The following is a 17,923-nucleotide window of genomic DNA, read 5'->3' on the forward strand; positions in this document are numbered from 1 at the left end:
CTATAAATTTATGCAATAGATCTATTTCCCCATTGTCATATATATATTTACATATACACATACCTGTATTTGGACCTCTATAAATGCCCCTTTGCCTCCTAGTTCTTTCCGCATTTGCTCTTACTCTTAAGAAGCCCCCAAACAATATATTTTTCACAAATAGCATGCACACACAGGTAAGTATTGAAACTGATAAAATTATGTATGATAGTTCTGCCATAATGCAACCATGCATATACACCATGTCTTGTGCCATTTCCATTTCCAGAAGTGAATTTCAGCCTCATTCATGCTAAGTGAATATTCTGAAAATGCTACTTTTGATTACATTTGTATAATAAGTGTATAAGCCATTGATCAAGTTTGACAGTACTCCAGTACATGAAAAAATAAAACCGTGTTTACTCTAGCAATTCAGAGCTGGGCCTGCGAGTGATGGAGTTCCTTGTAGCCAATCTGCACCCAGACATGTTGCACCAAAGAGGAGTTGGGCAAACAGCTATACGCATGCCCAAGTCCCAAGGTACCAGCCCCAATTCTGCTAAGTGGCAGGGGAGTGGTATGTGGATGTGCTGCCCGGGCCAACGAGTTCCAAGAGTGGTCAGTTGGCCTAGTCTTTCCTGAGTGGGGGATCTGGCATACCTCTGTACCAGACGCTCTGTACCAGACACCAGCAACTGTGGTGTCCACATGGGCAGGAGATGCAAACGGCCCAAGTGAGGGGGTCACCTGCTCGCATGCCCTCTCTGATCCACAGTGCACAGACTCCGGAACCTCCAGGGCTGGGAATGGGCACCCTTGTGAGGGTGGTTTCTAGGGTGGAAAAATGATTTCTTACTATATATATTGGGGAAACAGTTTGCAGAGCTGAGAAGAGATCTTGCTAGGAGACAAGCTGCTGCTGGAAATCAAACCTCTGCGTCAACAGGAAACAAGACAAAAGACGAACATTAAATGCATTGGATATTTAAAAAATAATAAAACTGAAAAAGAAAACTGGGAGAGAGTGGGGAGGGAAGGGGAAAATGAGCTGATATTAAGGGCTCAAGTAGAAAGCAAATGTTTTGAGAATGATGACGGCAACAAATGTACAAATGTGCTTGACACAATGGATGGATGGATGGATTATGGTAATTATACAAGCCCCCAGTAAAATGATTTTTTTTTAAAAAACAAAGAAAAATGAAGTCAGAAAAATATTAGCAAATATACAGTTCATAAAAAAGGTATAGGGGCAGGGATTGCACAGTATGAAAAACTAAACTGCACCTCCTTTTTGCAGAAAAATAGGGTATTTCGGTGCACATTTTCTTTTTGGCTATCCGAATTCCATCCACTGAGCAAAAGGGAACTCCAAAAGAAGCTCTATGAATACATGGGCTTTTTCCGCATGCCTAATTTCTTCTTTCATAACTAGGAGTACACTATGTCCACAAACATTCTCAGGAACACATTTCTCAACATATTTTATAGGCTATCTCTGCCCATTAATTTCAAAGTAACTAATGTCTAAGCAAACTTTATCAGAAACACAGAGCATGCTCAAGGCACACATTTGAAGAAGAGAAAATTATCAAATAATATGCTAGTGGAAACCTTAAATCCTTTTCACCAGACTGAAAACTTTGTTGTAGCTCTTTGGCTAAACTCCACAAAGCTTGACTAAAAGAAATATTGTGCTATGTGCTTTTTTCTTTCTTTTAAGTGATAAGGAAATCTGTTATAAGTGAAAAGTTTGATGGTGACATTTAGGTAATGTAGGCCTAGAAAAAAAGTGAACTTAAAAAATAAAGCTAAGTGTATTAGTCTGGCTGGTAGCCCCAATGTAATCTAAAAAGATATACTTAGTTAGTATACTAACTAATAGTGTGATAATACAGAAGAAACAGCAATAAGTTTCTATTACAAATAAGCCACGCACAGACAGCAGATAGGTTGACATAAATACCTGCCGTGGTTTTAAGAAAAATCGAAATAAATGTCAGCGAAATAGCTTCCATTCTAAGTAAGGCAAATTTTTACTTCGGTGACAGATAAGGAGATACAATATTAACACCAAAGACGGCGTACCACACCATCCTATTAAGGAGATGCACAATGACACCAAGACCATGACCAATCTGGTTCAAGCGGAACAACTTTTAGCAATAGTGCCTCAACTTTGGTAAAAAAAACTTTATTATAAGTGACTTTTTTTTTATAAGTGACTTTTTCATGGAATGAAACCATCTTTTTTCTGAACTCCAATGTGATAGGGCAGAAGAAATCAAATATAAATATATTCTTCAGATTGGAGGGAGGGGGATCCTCTGAGAGAATTGTGTTACAATTTCTCCTCAAAATGAAGAATAGAGAATATAAAACATAATTCAATGTAAATTTTCAGTTTCATGTTAAGTCAGGTTTGGGAAAAATCTGAACGGCATGAAGGAAAGAGAGTCAGGAGAAAAGTAACATGAAATGAAGTCTGAACATCTGATCTTGGTCCTCAGAATCTGCCCTTGCCCCACTCTGCTGGCTCTTAGTGTCTCGTAGCCCGGACTGCTAGACCTCATGACTAAGCAATACTCGCTCGCTACTTCGTGCCATCTATCCATTTTCCCTTTTATCCCGAGCCAGCCTTTTCCACCAATCACATTCAGCGAAGCAGATTGCAGGATCTAGTTTCTGTTGTGTAGATATTTGAAATGACTCTATTTGATTGTGGCATTCCTTGCTTATAAAGTTCTCCCCCAAATTGCCTTGCTTGTTTGTGTTTACCTTGCTTGACAAGTTTCCAGCTTCTCTGTTATTACTTGGATTTTTCCTCTCTTATTTTTTTAAATGTCTGATTGCATTTAAGAAGATATGCTATGGGTGAGAGGAAACTTAAACCAGTTTGTTCTTAAGACAATTCAGTGAGAAATGACAAGCTCATTAGGCTGAACGCCTGTTACCTTCGACTGGCTACCCCTCCCCCAACTTCCTTCCTATGATGGTTAATGCACTGCTCACCAGCACCTACCCCATCACTCAGGTGAAGATGCACTTATAACTACTGATTCTTTCAACTGCCTGGACTCAAAGAATTGGAGTCCTCAAATCCATTAGAAGTACAAGTATAATGACCTCAGAGATCAACATTTTCACTATTAAACTATGTTATCTTAAAAAAAAAAAAGAAGTACAAGTATATAGCGAAATTATATGTTCAAGTAAATATGGTGAAGAAAGCTGATGGTGCCCGGTTATCAAAAGAGAGTGTCTGGGGTCTTAAAGGCTTGAAGATAAACAAGTGGCCATCTAGCTCAGAAGCAACAAAGCCCACATGGAAGAACACACCAGCCTGTGTGATCACGTGGTCCTGAAGGGATCAGTTATCAGGCATCAAAGAAAAATAAATCATATCATTGGCTGCACACCTCCACGATACGATCGCCAAAGACAAACGGGTGCATAAGCAAATGTGTCGAAGAAAGTTGATGGTGCCGGCTATTGAAAGAGATAGTGTCTGGGGTCTTAAAGGCTTGAAGGTAAACAAGCGGCCATCTAGCTCAGAAGCAATACAGCCCACATGGAAGAGGCACACCAGCCTGTGCGATCACGAGGTGCCAAAGGGACCAGGTATAAGGCATCATGCAAAAAACAAACATATATATATATATATATATACCATAGTGAATGAAGGGGGAAGTGCAGAGTGGAGACCCAAGGCCCATTTGTCGGCCACTGGAGATCCGCTCATAGAGGGGTTTAGGAGAGATGGGTCAGTCAGGGTGCAGTGTAGTACCGATGAAGAACACAGCTTTTCCCCAGATCCTGGATGCTTCCTCCCCACAACTACCATGATCCGAATTCTACCTTGCAGGACTAGATAGGGCAGAGGTTGTACACTGGTGCATATGGGAGCTGGAGGCACAGGGAATCTAGGGTGGATGATACCTTCAGGACCAGGGGTGTGAGGGGCGATGCAGGGAGAGTGGAGGGTGAGTGGGTTGGAAAGGGGGAACTGATTACAAGGATCCACATGTGACCTCCTCCCTGGGAGATGGACGGCAGAGAAGGGGGGGAAGGGAGACTCCGGATAGGGCAAGGTATGACAAAATAACAATCTATAAATTATCAAGGGCTCATGAGGGAGGGGGGAGCAGGGAGGGAGGGGAAAAAAAGAGGACCTGATGCAAAGGGCTTAAGTGGAGAGCAAATGCTTTGAGAATGATTAGGGCAAAGAATGTACGGATGTGCTTTATAAAATTGATGTATGTGTATGTATGGATTGTGATAAGAGTTGTATGAGCCCCTAATAAAATGTTTTAAAAAAATTATCAGTGGAGTGGGAGGGAGGATAAAGGAGGGAGAGGATAAAATGAGGAGCTGGTTCCAGGGGCTCAAGTTGAAAGCAAATGTTTTGAGAATGATGAGGACAACAAATGTACAAATGTGCTTGACACATGGATGGATGTATGGATTGTGATAAAAGTTGTACGAGTCACCAATAAAAATGATTTTTTTAAAGAAAAAAAAAGAAATTATGTGTTCAGAAACTTTTACTCTCACAAAGAGTTCATCTTGGAAGTGTCTGGGGGCAGTTCTACCCTCCCTATTGGGTAACTTAACTATGAGTCACAACTGACTTAATGGCAATAAGATTAAATTTTTCTCATTTTTAAGAAATTGCATTTTACTATACTATATTTAAGGTAAAGTATTCTAAGATCTATGTGACCATTTTAGAACCAACCACCATAGTGCACCCTAAAATCATGACTCCTGATATGAAGTTAACAATAATGGAGTATTATAGGATTCGCTCTTCATAGATTAAAAACTATATTCTGATCACTGAAGGTTAGTAATACACCCTTATTAATTGATCTCACCCTATAAGAAATTTCCAATTCTGCTACAAAATAAGAACAGTTAAGAAAAGAGTAAGAGGTTCAGGACGGTTCATTTTAGAAACTTCAGAAATAAAAAATATGCAATGACTTTTTTTCATGATAAAGATGAGTATATCAAGTAAGACCATGTCTAAATTTGAAGATTTGTAGGTGTACTGGTCCAATGACAGGATGGGAAAAATTACAGGTCAAAGCCCTTGAATGGAAGACTCAGAAGAGGCATGGTGAGCCCTATAAGGAGCCTGATGCAGGAGACTGGATTATTGCCAGGGTTGTGGAAAGTAGCACACACTAAGGTGGTGTACTTCTTCACCATCTTTCAGTTGGCCACCACTGTTTCTGTTCAAGAGACTTGGTTATTAGGTAATGCATATGCTGCCCTTATTGTCTAAAAGTAAATTTCTAGCAGAGTGGTGACATAAATTTTCCTGTCCTGCTTATTGTTCGGTTTCACCATTTTACACATACTAGTCCATTCCAGTTTCACTTCATTGCAGCAAAAAGCAGCAGTTCAAAATCCTGTCAATAATTTATAATTTAGCTCAGTATTTAGAAGAATACAAAATTAAATATAAAAAGAGCTATAGAAGAAAACACAAGTAAATGCATACAGGCTGTTTTATAAAATACTATGGACAGTCATTTAAGACTATAGAAAAAGAGTGAAGTGGTTGACCCATGGCCCTGTGGGGTACAATACCAGAGACACCGCGTGGGACTTGCACCGATCTGATCCCGCCAACTCAAGGCAAAGCACTGGGGGAGTGCAGTGGAACAGAAAGGAAATGGAGCAGCAAGGTCCCCAGGGAATGCTGAAGGTGGACTTTGGGGCCAGAGCATGGTGCCCCAACAGACTGCACTGGAAAACACTCCTAAAGGCCAACAAACAATCCTTGAACTAACTACAAGCTTTTCTTTCTTTTTGTGTTTTGTTTTGTTCTTTGTCAGTGGCTTGTTGTTTTTTTGTTGTATACTGTTGCTTGGTTTTGCTCTGTCTTGTTTTTGTGCATGTTATTATCTCCGCAGGTCTGTCTAAATAAGATAGGCTGGATGAACAATCTGGAGGAGAAAACAACAGGACCAACAGTTTCAGGGAGACATGGGAGAGGGGAGGGTGGGGGGAAAGGAAGTGGTGTCAACAAACCCAGGGACAAGGGAACAACAAGTGATCCAAATCGGTGGTGGGGTGGATGTGGGAGGCCTGGTAGGGCATGATCAAGGGTAATGTAAAAAAGAGGTATAGCTGAAACCCTGGTGGGGACTGAGTGTAATAGTGGGACAGTAGGAAAGTCAAGGGAAATAGAGGAAAGCGCTGGAAGGCAAAGGGCATTTATAGAGGTCTAGATAAATACATGTACATATGCAAATACATTTATATATGAGAATGGGGAAATAGATGCATGTGCATACATTTATAGGTTTAGTATTAAGGTAGCAGAAGGACATTGGGCCTCCACTTAAGTACTCCCTCAATGCAAGAATACTTTCTTCTATTAAATTGGCATCCTAGGATGCTCACCTTCCCGACACAACAGCTGAAGACAAAGTGGGTGAATAAGCAAATGTGGTGAAGAAAGCTGATGGTGTCGGGCTATCAAAAGAGATATAGCATCTGGGGTCTTAAAAGCTTGAAAGTAAATAAGCAGCCATCTAGCTCAGAAGCAACCAAGCCCATATGGAAGAACACACAAGCCTATGTGATCACAAGGAAGGTACCGAAGGGATCAGTTATCAGGCATCAAATAACAAAATATCATGTCATTGTGTGCTCACCTCCATGATATGATTGCTGAAGACAAATGGGTGCATAAGCAAATGTGGTGAAGGAAGCTAATGGTGCCCAACTATCAAAAGAGATAGCGTCTGGGGTCTTAAAGACTTGAAGGTAAACAAGCGGCCATCTAGCTCAGAAGTAACAAAGCCCACATGGAAGAAGCACACCAGCCTGTGCGATCATGAGGTGTCGAAGGGATCAGGTATAAGGCATCATCAGAACAAAAAAATCTTACCATAGTGAATGAGGAGGGTAGTGCAGAGTGGAGAACCAAAGCCCATTTGTTGGCCACTGGAGATGCCCTTGCAGAGGGGTCTAGGGGAGGCGACGAGCCAGTCAAGGTGCAATGTAACAACGATGAAAAATACAACTTTCCTCTAGTTCCCAAAATGCTTCTCCACCCCCTCCCTATCATGATCTGAATTCTACCTTGCAGGTGTGGATAGAGCAGAGGATGTACACTAGCGCAGATAGGAGCTAGAGGCACCAGGGAATCCAGAGTGAATGATACCTTCAGGACCAGTGGTGTGAGGGGCCATACTGGGAGAGTAGAGGGTGACCGATTACAAAGATCTACATGTGACCTCCTCCCTGGGGGACAAACAACAGAAAAGGGGGTGAAGGGAGACGTCGGACAGGACAAGATATGACAAAATAATAACATAAATTATCAAGGGCTCATAAGGGAGTGAGGAGCGGGGAGGGATGGGGAAAAAGAGGACCTGATGCCAAGGGCTTAAGTGGAGAGGAAATGTTTTGAGAATGATGAGGGCAATGAATGTACAGATGTGCTTTACACAATTGATGTATGTATGGATTGTGATAAGAGTTGTATGATCTCCTAATAAAACTATTAAAAAAATACACATTAGGCCCCCAAAAAAAGAGTAAAATGAAATTAGTGAATGTTGCATATAGATATTACCTGGCTTGAATAATCAGCAGCCACATGGTAAGGAGAGAGGCATTACTGGCAGATCTATATTTAAATTCCAATTTCTATATGAAAATAATAACAATTTATAATTTATCAAGGGGTCGCGGGGGGGGGATCTGATACCAAGGGCTCAATAGAAAGTAAATGTCTAGAAAAGAATCATGGCAACATATATGCTTGATACAATTGATGTACAGATTGTTATGGGTTGTATGAACCCCCAGTAAAATGATCTTTTAATAAAAATAAATAAATAATCCGGGCTTTAAGTTGCAATTTTAAAAGATTCCATGGACAAAACATTGAATGATGTAGGAAACATCAAAATAAAATGGATGGAATACACCATCATTGTACAAAAAAGAACTAGTCAATAATACTTCATTTCATAGATTAGCTTATGATCAAGAGTCAAGGGTATTGAAGGAAGAAGTCCAAGCTATACAGAGGCCATCCGTGAAAAATAAGGCTCTAAGAATTGACAGAACACCAACTGAAATGTTACAAGCTGATGAAGCACTGGAAACACTAAACTATACCAAGAAATTCAGAAGACAGCTACCTGGCTAAATGTACTAATTCTAAAGAAAAGTGACCTGGCAGAACACATAAATTATCAAACAGTTAATATCACATGCAAGGAAACTTCTGCTGAAGATCACTCAATAATGGTTGCAGCAATACATGGACAGGAAGTTGCCAGAAACTGGAGCCAGTTTCAGAAAAGGATATGGAACAAGGGATATATCATTGCCAATGGCAGAAGGATCTTGGCTAAAATCATAGAATACTAGAAAAATAGTTACTCATGTTTTACTGACTATGCAAAGGTATTCAACTATGTGAATCACAACAAACTATTGATAGTCTTGAGAAGAATGGGAATTCTCTAACACTTACTAGTGTTCATGTGGAACCTGTACATGGATCAAGTGAACAGAGCAAGGGAATACTGCATGGTGTAAAATTTTGAAAAATGTGCATCTCAGGGCTGTATCCTCTCACCATACTTATTCAATCTGTATGCTGAGCAAATCATCCAAGAAGCTGGACTCAAAAGCCTTGGATCTAGCAGTCCATGGTACTTTCACCATTCTCCACCAGTAACTCAAATGCACCAAGTCTTCTCTGGTCTTCCTCATTCGGTGTCTAACTTTGACATGCATGTGAATCAACTGGACACTATTCCTGGGAAGTAAAGCATCATTTATCTGTCATTGCCTCTGATCAATGCAAGCACGCGAGGGAACTTTCACTTTATAATGACCACACGCAAGTATACATTTTAAAATATTTCTTTCACAAAAGATCAAAATGCTGGGGAGGGTTCACAAAGGAGGAAGATTACTAAACATTTAAATTCGATAGTGTCAGAATTCCTCTTACCAATAAACTTTCAAAATCCAGGCAGTGTATAGAGGGGAAATCTTCGTATTATTTGTGTTAAAGTAGATCTAGGAAAAACTATTAGTTGATTTCCCCCCCCCATATGTTGTTTATAATCATTCATTTCTTCATTCTTCCACTCCATCTACTTACTCTTTATCCTATGCAAAACAAAAGGTTCAGAGGAATATATAAAATACACAACTCTAAAATCCTTTGTGGAAAGAGGAACGTGGAAACAAAATATAATGAATAATCGGCAACAATTACAAGTTTCTTTTATCTTTCTTTAAGACAGAAAACTAGACTAAAAATCCTTATACAAAAAGGAGAGGGAAGGACAGAAGAAATCATTTGTGATCACTTGGCCATCTATATGAGACATCAGATGCTTGTACACACACACACACACACACACACACACACCATGTATCCTTACAAACTCCTTGAAGGCAAATACTATTTTATTCACAAGTAAATAAGTAGTTGTTAAATAAGCAAATAGGCATTCTTTCTCCCACTTTACAAATGAATACAGATAAGTCAGAATGACCATAGATAAAAGACTGGCTCTGGCTAATATTTAAACCCTATGGAAGAAAAACACCACACTTAAATAAACAGAACGATCATCCTAGAAAAGAGAACACACATTTAGCATACTTATGAATCTGCCCATAAAAGATATCTCCAGCTCCCAACCGAAATCCCAACCCTCCCCCTATACTCCCAGGTAGTCTGCCAAGGCTGGCAAACAGAGCAGAGACAAAATCTTGTTCAGAACTTATATCCCAACTCAACTTCCCAACAGACTGACAGTAGAATTAAAGAATAAGAATGTAAAATATGGGCAATTGAAATCCTCAAGAGATGTGCAAGAGGATAAACATCCTTTAAAAGGACCAAGTAGAGTTCTCAAAAGTTACCGTATATTCTCGTGTATAAGATGAGTTTTTTAGCACATTTTAATGTGGTAAAATTAGGTGCCAAGTGGCTGGTGTTTGGGTTGGCTTATACTCAAGTATACACAGTACTCTAACTGTCCCTATAATCTATCTGTTCAGTCCTTTACTTTCAGGTCCTAGATTGTAAGAATCATATATTATTTCCACAGACGAAACATGCAACAAAGCCTGGAATATGAGATTCCCTTCATGTACATTTTTCAAAGTTCTCAGCTGCTTTAGGGGAGTGGCTCTGTCCAGAGATGCTTGTAGATCTGGGCACTGGTTACTTGGCAGCAGGGACCCTGCTCTCCTGGAGTTCATTCAGCCAAGGGGACACAAAGAACTTACAAATAAGCAGGGCAAGGCTTGGAAGTACAAAGGGAAGTGGTACAAAATCACATCTTTCGGTTAGGATGGTTTCTCTAGTTGGCCATGTTGTGTATAGAGACCAGAAGGAGTTCAGGAGGTGGGACATGTGTTTCAGAGAGGTAGTAAGTAAAAAGCTATGGAGTATGTTGTACTGCCTCTGGAACATTCATCTCTTTAGTGAACAAAACCAAACTCTGTCTAAGGGCCAGCCAAGAGCAGGCACCATATCCATACCTTTCATTTTAGTCAATCTCAAATGTTAAGTTCTGCCAAAACCTACTCAGTATCACAGCAACACACAAGCCCACAATGACATGAGTTGAACCCAAGGCTTTCATGTGGAGAGTGAGAATTCACCACCAAATTATCACAAATGGCTACCTGATGGTTTGCTAACTGCAGATCAGCAGACAACGATTCTATGGGAATGAGTGAGTGAGACTCCAATAGCGTCAATATAACTGAGGAAGGCCACAGCATTAAAATGTCCCTACGTGGAATTACACTGTCAGGGTCACCCATCAAAAATGGGTCAACTCGTCTGGGCCATGACTCTCAGTGATTTGGCAGTTATTTAATGATATAAACTGGCAGTTACCTAATCTCTCATGATATAATATAATTGATGTGATGTGCTGTGATGTGATAGGCCAACCATTTCTAAGGGGCTTAAGGTAGAACACAACACCTTTATAAACAGGTCACCACCCTAACAAGAGATAAGGGGGATTTCTCTGGCATGTGCCCTATATTACCTTTAATCTTGTAAGACATGAAAGGGACAAGAAGGGTACTAACTCCAAGAAAGAAAAGCCAGGAACAGAGTGCCAGGAACCTCCTAGAACTGGAAGATACAAAGATCTGGCACTCTGAATTTGGACCTCTAGCCTCCTAAACTATAGCAGCATGAGATAATTAAGACACATACCAAGATCTATGACTAACATTGGAGTTTAACTTTAGAAAAACTAGCCAGTGTGGGGAATAAAAGCCACAATTTAAACATGAATGCTCTGATTTGTGTTCAGCTGTTAGTTGAACATGCAATCTTATATATCGAGGGCCTACGTGACCATAGCAAGTCTCAACAAACAGTAAGCATGGCCCTAGAATAAAAGTGAGCAGAGTGTGTACAGTTCTAATTAGTTTTGTTTTACTTTACTCATAAGTAAACACACAGAATCACAAACTCTGTTGTATTCTTTTTGCAAAGAAGGCAATAACATCTAATTTGAGGTTTTTCTCTCAAATTACTGACAAGCTTGACTGGAAATCCACTAATTATACTCTTTTTAAAGATCCGGTTAAACTTTGATAACTTGTAATAACACATTTAAATATATCTGTAGCTTGTTAAAAGTGAACAAGCCCATATCCTATTAATCTAATGTAGAAAGCTATCATGAGCCTCTATGGTTCATTTACATACATTAATTACACTGTTATGCAAAAAGGTAGAACAATGACTGACAATCATAATTTTAGTACTATAAAAACAAATCCACAGATGACCATAAATGGAGTAAGCATACAAGAACTTAAAAATGTCCAGGATCGGTTTTGGTGAATGGGAGAGATGCCAAAGGAAAAGTGTGCAAAAGAGGTAAAGCACAGTCAAAACGTCTGAAATGTCTGAAAATGGGAGAAAAAATGAAACAATAAAAAATTGTTAAGAAGTAAGAGTCCCCAATAAACGGATTTTAAAAAAAAAGAATTCCCCAAACTGATAGAAGATACTTATAATTAGATTTTAAAAGCTTGGTGATAAATAGATGTAAATAGGATAATTAACAAGAAATCATCACGTGCAGATACACAACAGTTAAAATGTTGAAAACAAAGAGAAAATCTTAGCAGCAGCCAGAAGAAAAGGAACTGTACCTTAAATGTAGCAATAATACTAATGGCTGATTTGTTAAAAGAAGTCAGAAACTAATGACAACTTCATAATTGAAGCACAAATTTGATCACAAATGTTTCCTATGTGTCAGGGCTAAATGAGCTAAAGGAAAATTTCGATGTGGCTTGATCTGCTAGTTTCATACTGTATTTTGAGAATATTTCCAAGTCCTTACACCCTACTACTATAACCAGAATCACTTCTCAGGAGAAAAAAAATTTAGGTCAACTATATAAGAACCTCACAAATTACAGTATTTATATTATTACATATATAATATATAAATTGGGAGCCCTGGTGGAGTAGTAGGTCAGGCTGCTAACTGTGAGGACAGCAGTTTGAAACCACTAGCCAATCTACAGAAGAAAGATGAGGTTTTCTGCTTCCATAGTGTTGCAATCTCAGAAACCCATAGGGGCAGATCTACCCTATAAGATCACAGTGAGTTGGAATCAATTCAACAGCAGTAAAGTTATATATATTTATGTGTGTGTATGTATGTATCAAGCATTGCACAATACAGAAAATAAAAAATCAAAACTACACATAAAATTGCCAATTCCTAATAAGCAATTACTGTTGCCAACACAAACTTGCTGTAAGTCTATTCAGATCTCGAATTAGGAACTATTTAACCTAAGTCATGTATATTGCACTATGCAATTGCATCTTTTAAGCATCTAAATTGTGAAATTGAGGTACATTCCCATGGTTTCCAAAAATGGCATGCAGCCTTGTACTTTAAAACTGAGAACCAAAAACCTAACCCACAGAAAGAAGAAAAGTTGACTTGGGATTCAGGAAGATTCCTTCAGGAGTGTGTCAGTATAGTGACTGATTGTCAACATCTGTCCTTACGTGGCACCAACTGCCTAGCTTCCCATCTGGTAGGTGTGACCACACAGTCCAGGACTCTGCAGTGGATGGGTAGCAGTAATGTGCTTCTTTCTCTCTAGCTTAGTTGGTTATGCAACTATGGAAAGTGACCCAGAAGACAGTGGAGAGCATGGATCCCAAAGTGACTATGATATATATGGTCATCTACCATTCAGGATGCTCTACTTCAGGCAATTACCTACAAGAAAGAAATGTCTACCTGCATTTTCCAGATGTCTGTTACAGTGGTGTGTTTCAGTCCAGTGACTTACTTGATATATTCCTGATCACAGTCTTTTTAACTCTTATCCAGGTAATTAGGAAGCTTACTAATAATGTAAATAAAAAGTATGGTCCCCTTGTGGGAACGAGACAGTGCAAATAAGGTATAAGGTACACTAACGTGAGAACTGGCTAATTGTCATCCAACTAGGCTTCATATGAGGAATCCCAGAGATGGAATAAAGGGATCAAACTATTAACAAAAATGGAGAGCCAGGAATGGAGTGCATCTTTTGGACCAAGATCCCAGTGCTGCACCTCCTCAATTCAGGACATAACAGTGGCAGAGAAGTGACAACAGAGAGGACAGTGGGTTCCCCAGTTCAGAGAGCAAGAAAGCTAAGTGTCTTTGGAGAGCGGGCTTATTCGAAGAATAGAGTACCTTTGGGTGTTTAAAACCAAAAACTAAACTAACTGTCATTGAGTTAATGCCAACTCACAGTGGTTCTCTTTTATTTTTCTTTGTCTTTCTCTTTTTAAAAAAAAACATTTTATTAGGGGCTCATACAACTCTTATCACAATCCATATATACATCAATTGTGTAAAGCACATCTGTACATTCTTTGCCCTCATCATTTTCAAAGCATTTGCTCTCCACTTAAGCCCTTGGTATCAGGTCCTCTTTTTTTTCCCATCCTTCCCCGCTCCCCACTCCCTCATGAGCCCTTGATAATTTATACATTATTATTTTGTCATATCTTGCCCTGTCCCACATCTCCCTTCACCCCCTTTTCTGTTGTGCATCCCCCTGGGAGGAGGTCACATGTAGATCCTTGTAATTGGTTCCCTCTTTCCAACCCACTCTCCCTCTACCCTCCCAGTATCACCAGTCACACCCCTGGTCCTGAAAGTATCATCCGCTCTGGATTCCCTGTGCCTCCAGCTCCTATCTGCACCAGTGTACATCCTCTGCTCTATCCAGACTTGCAAGGTAGAATTCGGATCATGATAGTGGGCAGGGGGCAGGGGAGTGTTGAGGAAGCATTTAGGAACTAGAGGAAAGCTGTATTCTTCATTGGTGCTACATCACACCCTGACTGATTCATCTTCTCTTCCTCTGCAAGGGGATCTCCAGTGGCCTAAAAAAGGGCTTTGGGTCTTCACTCAACACTTCCCCCTTCATTCACTATGGTAAGATTTTTTTGTTCTGATGATGCCTGATACCTGATCCCTTCGACACCACGTGATCACACAGGCTGGTGTGTTCTTCCATGTGGACTTTGTTGCTTCTGAGCTAGATGGCTGCTTGTTTACTTTCAAGCCTTTAAGACCCCAGATGCTATATCTTTTGATAGCCAGGTACCATCAGCTTTCTTCGCCACATTTGCTTATGCACCCGTTTGTCCTCAGCGATCGTATCATGGAGGTGTGCACCCAATGATAAGGACAGTGGTTCTCAACCTTCCTAATGCCACGACCCTTTAATACAGTTCCTCTTTTTGTGGTGACCCCTCCCCTCAACCATAAAATTAGTTTCATTGCTACTTCATAACTAATTTTGCTACTGTTATGAATGAGGCTATCCCTGGTGAAAGAGTCGGTGGACCAACCCCCATTGGGGTCACAACTCACAGGTTGAGAACAGCTGCTACAGGGCAAGGTAGTACTGCCCCTGTGGGTTTCAGAGAGAAAGGTCAGTATTTCTCCCTTGGAACAGCTGGTGATTTCAAATGCTGACCCTGGAGCTACCAGCCCAACTCGTAAACCACTACTCCCCCACGGCTCCTTATTGGGTGTTACAGGCAGAGCTAAAAGAACGTTTCAACACCTGCCTGAAACTACCTGAAGGTGGGTGAGAAGAGACTATCTCATCCTGATTAAAGTACTCTATAGACTTGAATGTTTCTGGTCCTGTCTTGTACACTGTTACCTTCTGTAATAAACCCTTTAACCGGGAGTATATTCTGCGTGGCCACTGTAACAAATTATCTGAGCAGAGGAATAGAAAGCACAAAGGGACAGCTGGTGTCAGAATGGGATTGAGAAAGGACTGCTGAGGAGCAGAGGTGTGCTGATCTCTAGCCTCACAAAAGTTGGCCGTGGAGTCAGGCTAACAGTGACGCTCCCCTTCCCTCCTATGAGTTTGAAGTCAGAAGGGAAGCCAGATGGCAACACCCTCACACTATCTTTACAAGTGGCATTGTCCTTTTTGTAATTCATACACAAACTAAAAAACAACTACTATATTAAACACACGAGCTATAAAACACCGTACGATTTAAATGGGGCAGCAACGATTTTCTGGGCAGAACTTTGCTTATTCATGTAATTTCATGGCAACACAGGTATTATAGGTGGTTTCCCCCATTTTATAGAGGGGCAAATAAGTTTGAGGAACAGGACGACTTGATAAGGAAACAGCTACTAGCAGCAGAACCAAGACCCAAATGATCCTTTGTAGATCGACAGCAGAGATTGACAAACTGGTGCACAGGCCACAATTAAGTCTGCTAACTGTTACTGATGGGGTTAAAAGAAAAAAGTGTTATTGGCACAGAACTACTGCCCAATTTTTTATGGAACCTACGGCTGCTTTTGTACAATACTAGCAGAGATGAGTAGCTGAGATACAGGTCCTGCGACCTACAACGTCTAAATGATTTGCTACCTGGCTATGTACATAAAGCCTGATGATTCTAGAACATCTCATTAGTACTCCCTTCCGGTATGCCGGCAAACACAGACTTTGCCTAAACAAAATATGCTAACAGTGGATGTTCTTCCCGTTCCTGCTCAATTCACCGTCTGCCGCCTGCTCACCCTTCCTAGTGCCTGGTCCACAATTCTTGCGATATCTGAGATAGGTTGTGACTCCTCAGCTGCAAAATAACTCATTGAACCTCCAGCTTCCTGATTTTTCAATTCTAACAGACCTGCTACCAAAACAATTAACTACAAAATTAAGAAATTATTTAAGTTCTCTTAAATAAAAACAAAAGCACACTAGGTTCAGTTTACAACTCAAAGCCAAATGCGTGGCCAATGACTTGATTCTGACTCATGGTTGTAGCAACCATAAAAGGAGAGAGAGGAGAACTGCCCCTGTGGGTTTCTAAGACTTTCAACTTTCGACAGATGTTGAGAAAGCCTCATCTTTCTCCCATGGAGTGGCTGGTATTTTCACACACTGCTGACTTTGCAGTTAGCAGCTAACAGGTAACCAGCCCACCGTGTCACAAGGGCTCCCAGACTTAAGTTAGAGAAATGAAGAGCTGGCAATAACACGACACAGAAGCGCAACACATTGTGCTTTATGTGCACTGTACTTTGTGGCATACATTTATTCCACTTTAGTTTTGTGCATAAAAGGCAGTTTCAAAAAGCTAAAAACAGACATGCACTTTGTAAAAATAGAACCCTCAAAGACCACAAACAGAAGAGCATAGCATGTTCATTATATCCCCTTTCTAACTGGCATTTTAGCTGTATGAGCAATTGGATGTGAGTTACAAAACCTCCTGGAAACAGCATTCTGAATAAGGTACTATGAGAATTTCACAAAATTCATGTCACAACAAGATATATTGTTATCATTCACTGTATGCCTGGCAGAGTTGTACCAAAAAGAACTGGTTGACAGTCAGCCATTTCAAGAACACATGATCACAAACCGACGGTACTGAAGGAAGCAAGCCAAGATGCACAGAACGCATTACCAACAACAAAAAGATTCCAGGAATTGACAGGCTACCAACTGAAATGTCACAACAAGCACCCACAAAGCCCAGAAATTTAGCATGTGAATTATGCTAGTGGCAACGAATATTGAAAATACAAAAGACCGATAGAAGAATTAATCTGTCCTGGAGGAAGGGCAACCAAAATGCTTCTTAGAAAGAAGGAAGGCAAAACTTTGGACATGTACTTTGGACATGCTGTCGGGAGAGATCGGGCTCTGGAAAAGGACATCATGCTTGGTAAAACAGAGGGTCAGTGAAAACGAGGACGATTGTCAAGGGCATGGATTGACACAACAGCGGGCTCAAACCCTGCAATGCTTGTGAGGACTGCAAGACCGTGAGGAAGGCAGGCAGGAATGCAGTAAGACAAAGCAGCTAAATCGTAGTTGAGTGTTGCACTATGAATCAAGGATTACAATTGGCTGGAAGTTCAGACAATAGACAAGAAACCGGCAGGTGCTACTCCCTGGCAGCTTTCATGGCCCTGTGTTAGGAGGAGCTCTAGTTTCCTCTCCATCCCAGCCGATTTATTCTTGGTAGACTGCTGCCGTTAGGTGCCATTGAGTCCATTCCCACTCATGGCGAGCCTATGGACCACAGAAGGAAACCGGGCAGCACCCAGTCTTGCACCATCCTCAGTTACTCATGTTTGAGCCCATCATTGCGGCCACCATGCCAATCCAGCTTGTTGGGGGGCTTCTACTTTTTGCTGCCCCTCTACTTTACCAAGAGGCTTGGCCTCTCCTGGTAACAAGTCCAAAGTAAGTAAGACGAAGTCTCATTTCTAAGGAATATTCTGGCTATACTTCCAAGACAGATTTATTTGTTCTTTGGGCAGTTCATGATACTTTAAATATCCTTCAACAGCTCCGTAATTCAAATGCATTGATT

This window comes from Tenrec ecaudatus, chromosome 9 (genome assembly GCF_050624435.1).
Source record: "Tenrec ecaudatus isolate mTenEca1 chromosome 9, mTenEca1.hap1, whole genome shotgun sequence".
NCBI lineage: Eukaryota > Metazoa > Chordata > Mammalia > Afrosoricida > Tenrecidae > Tenrec > Tenrec ecaudatus.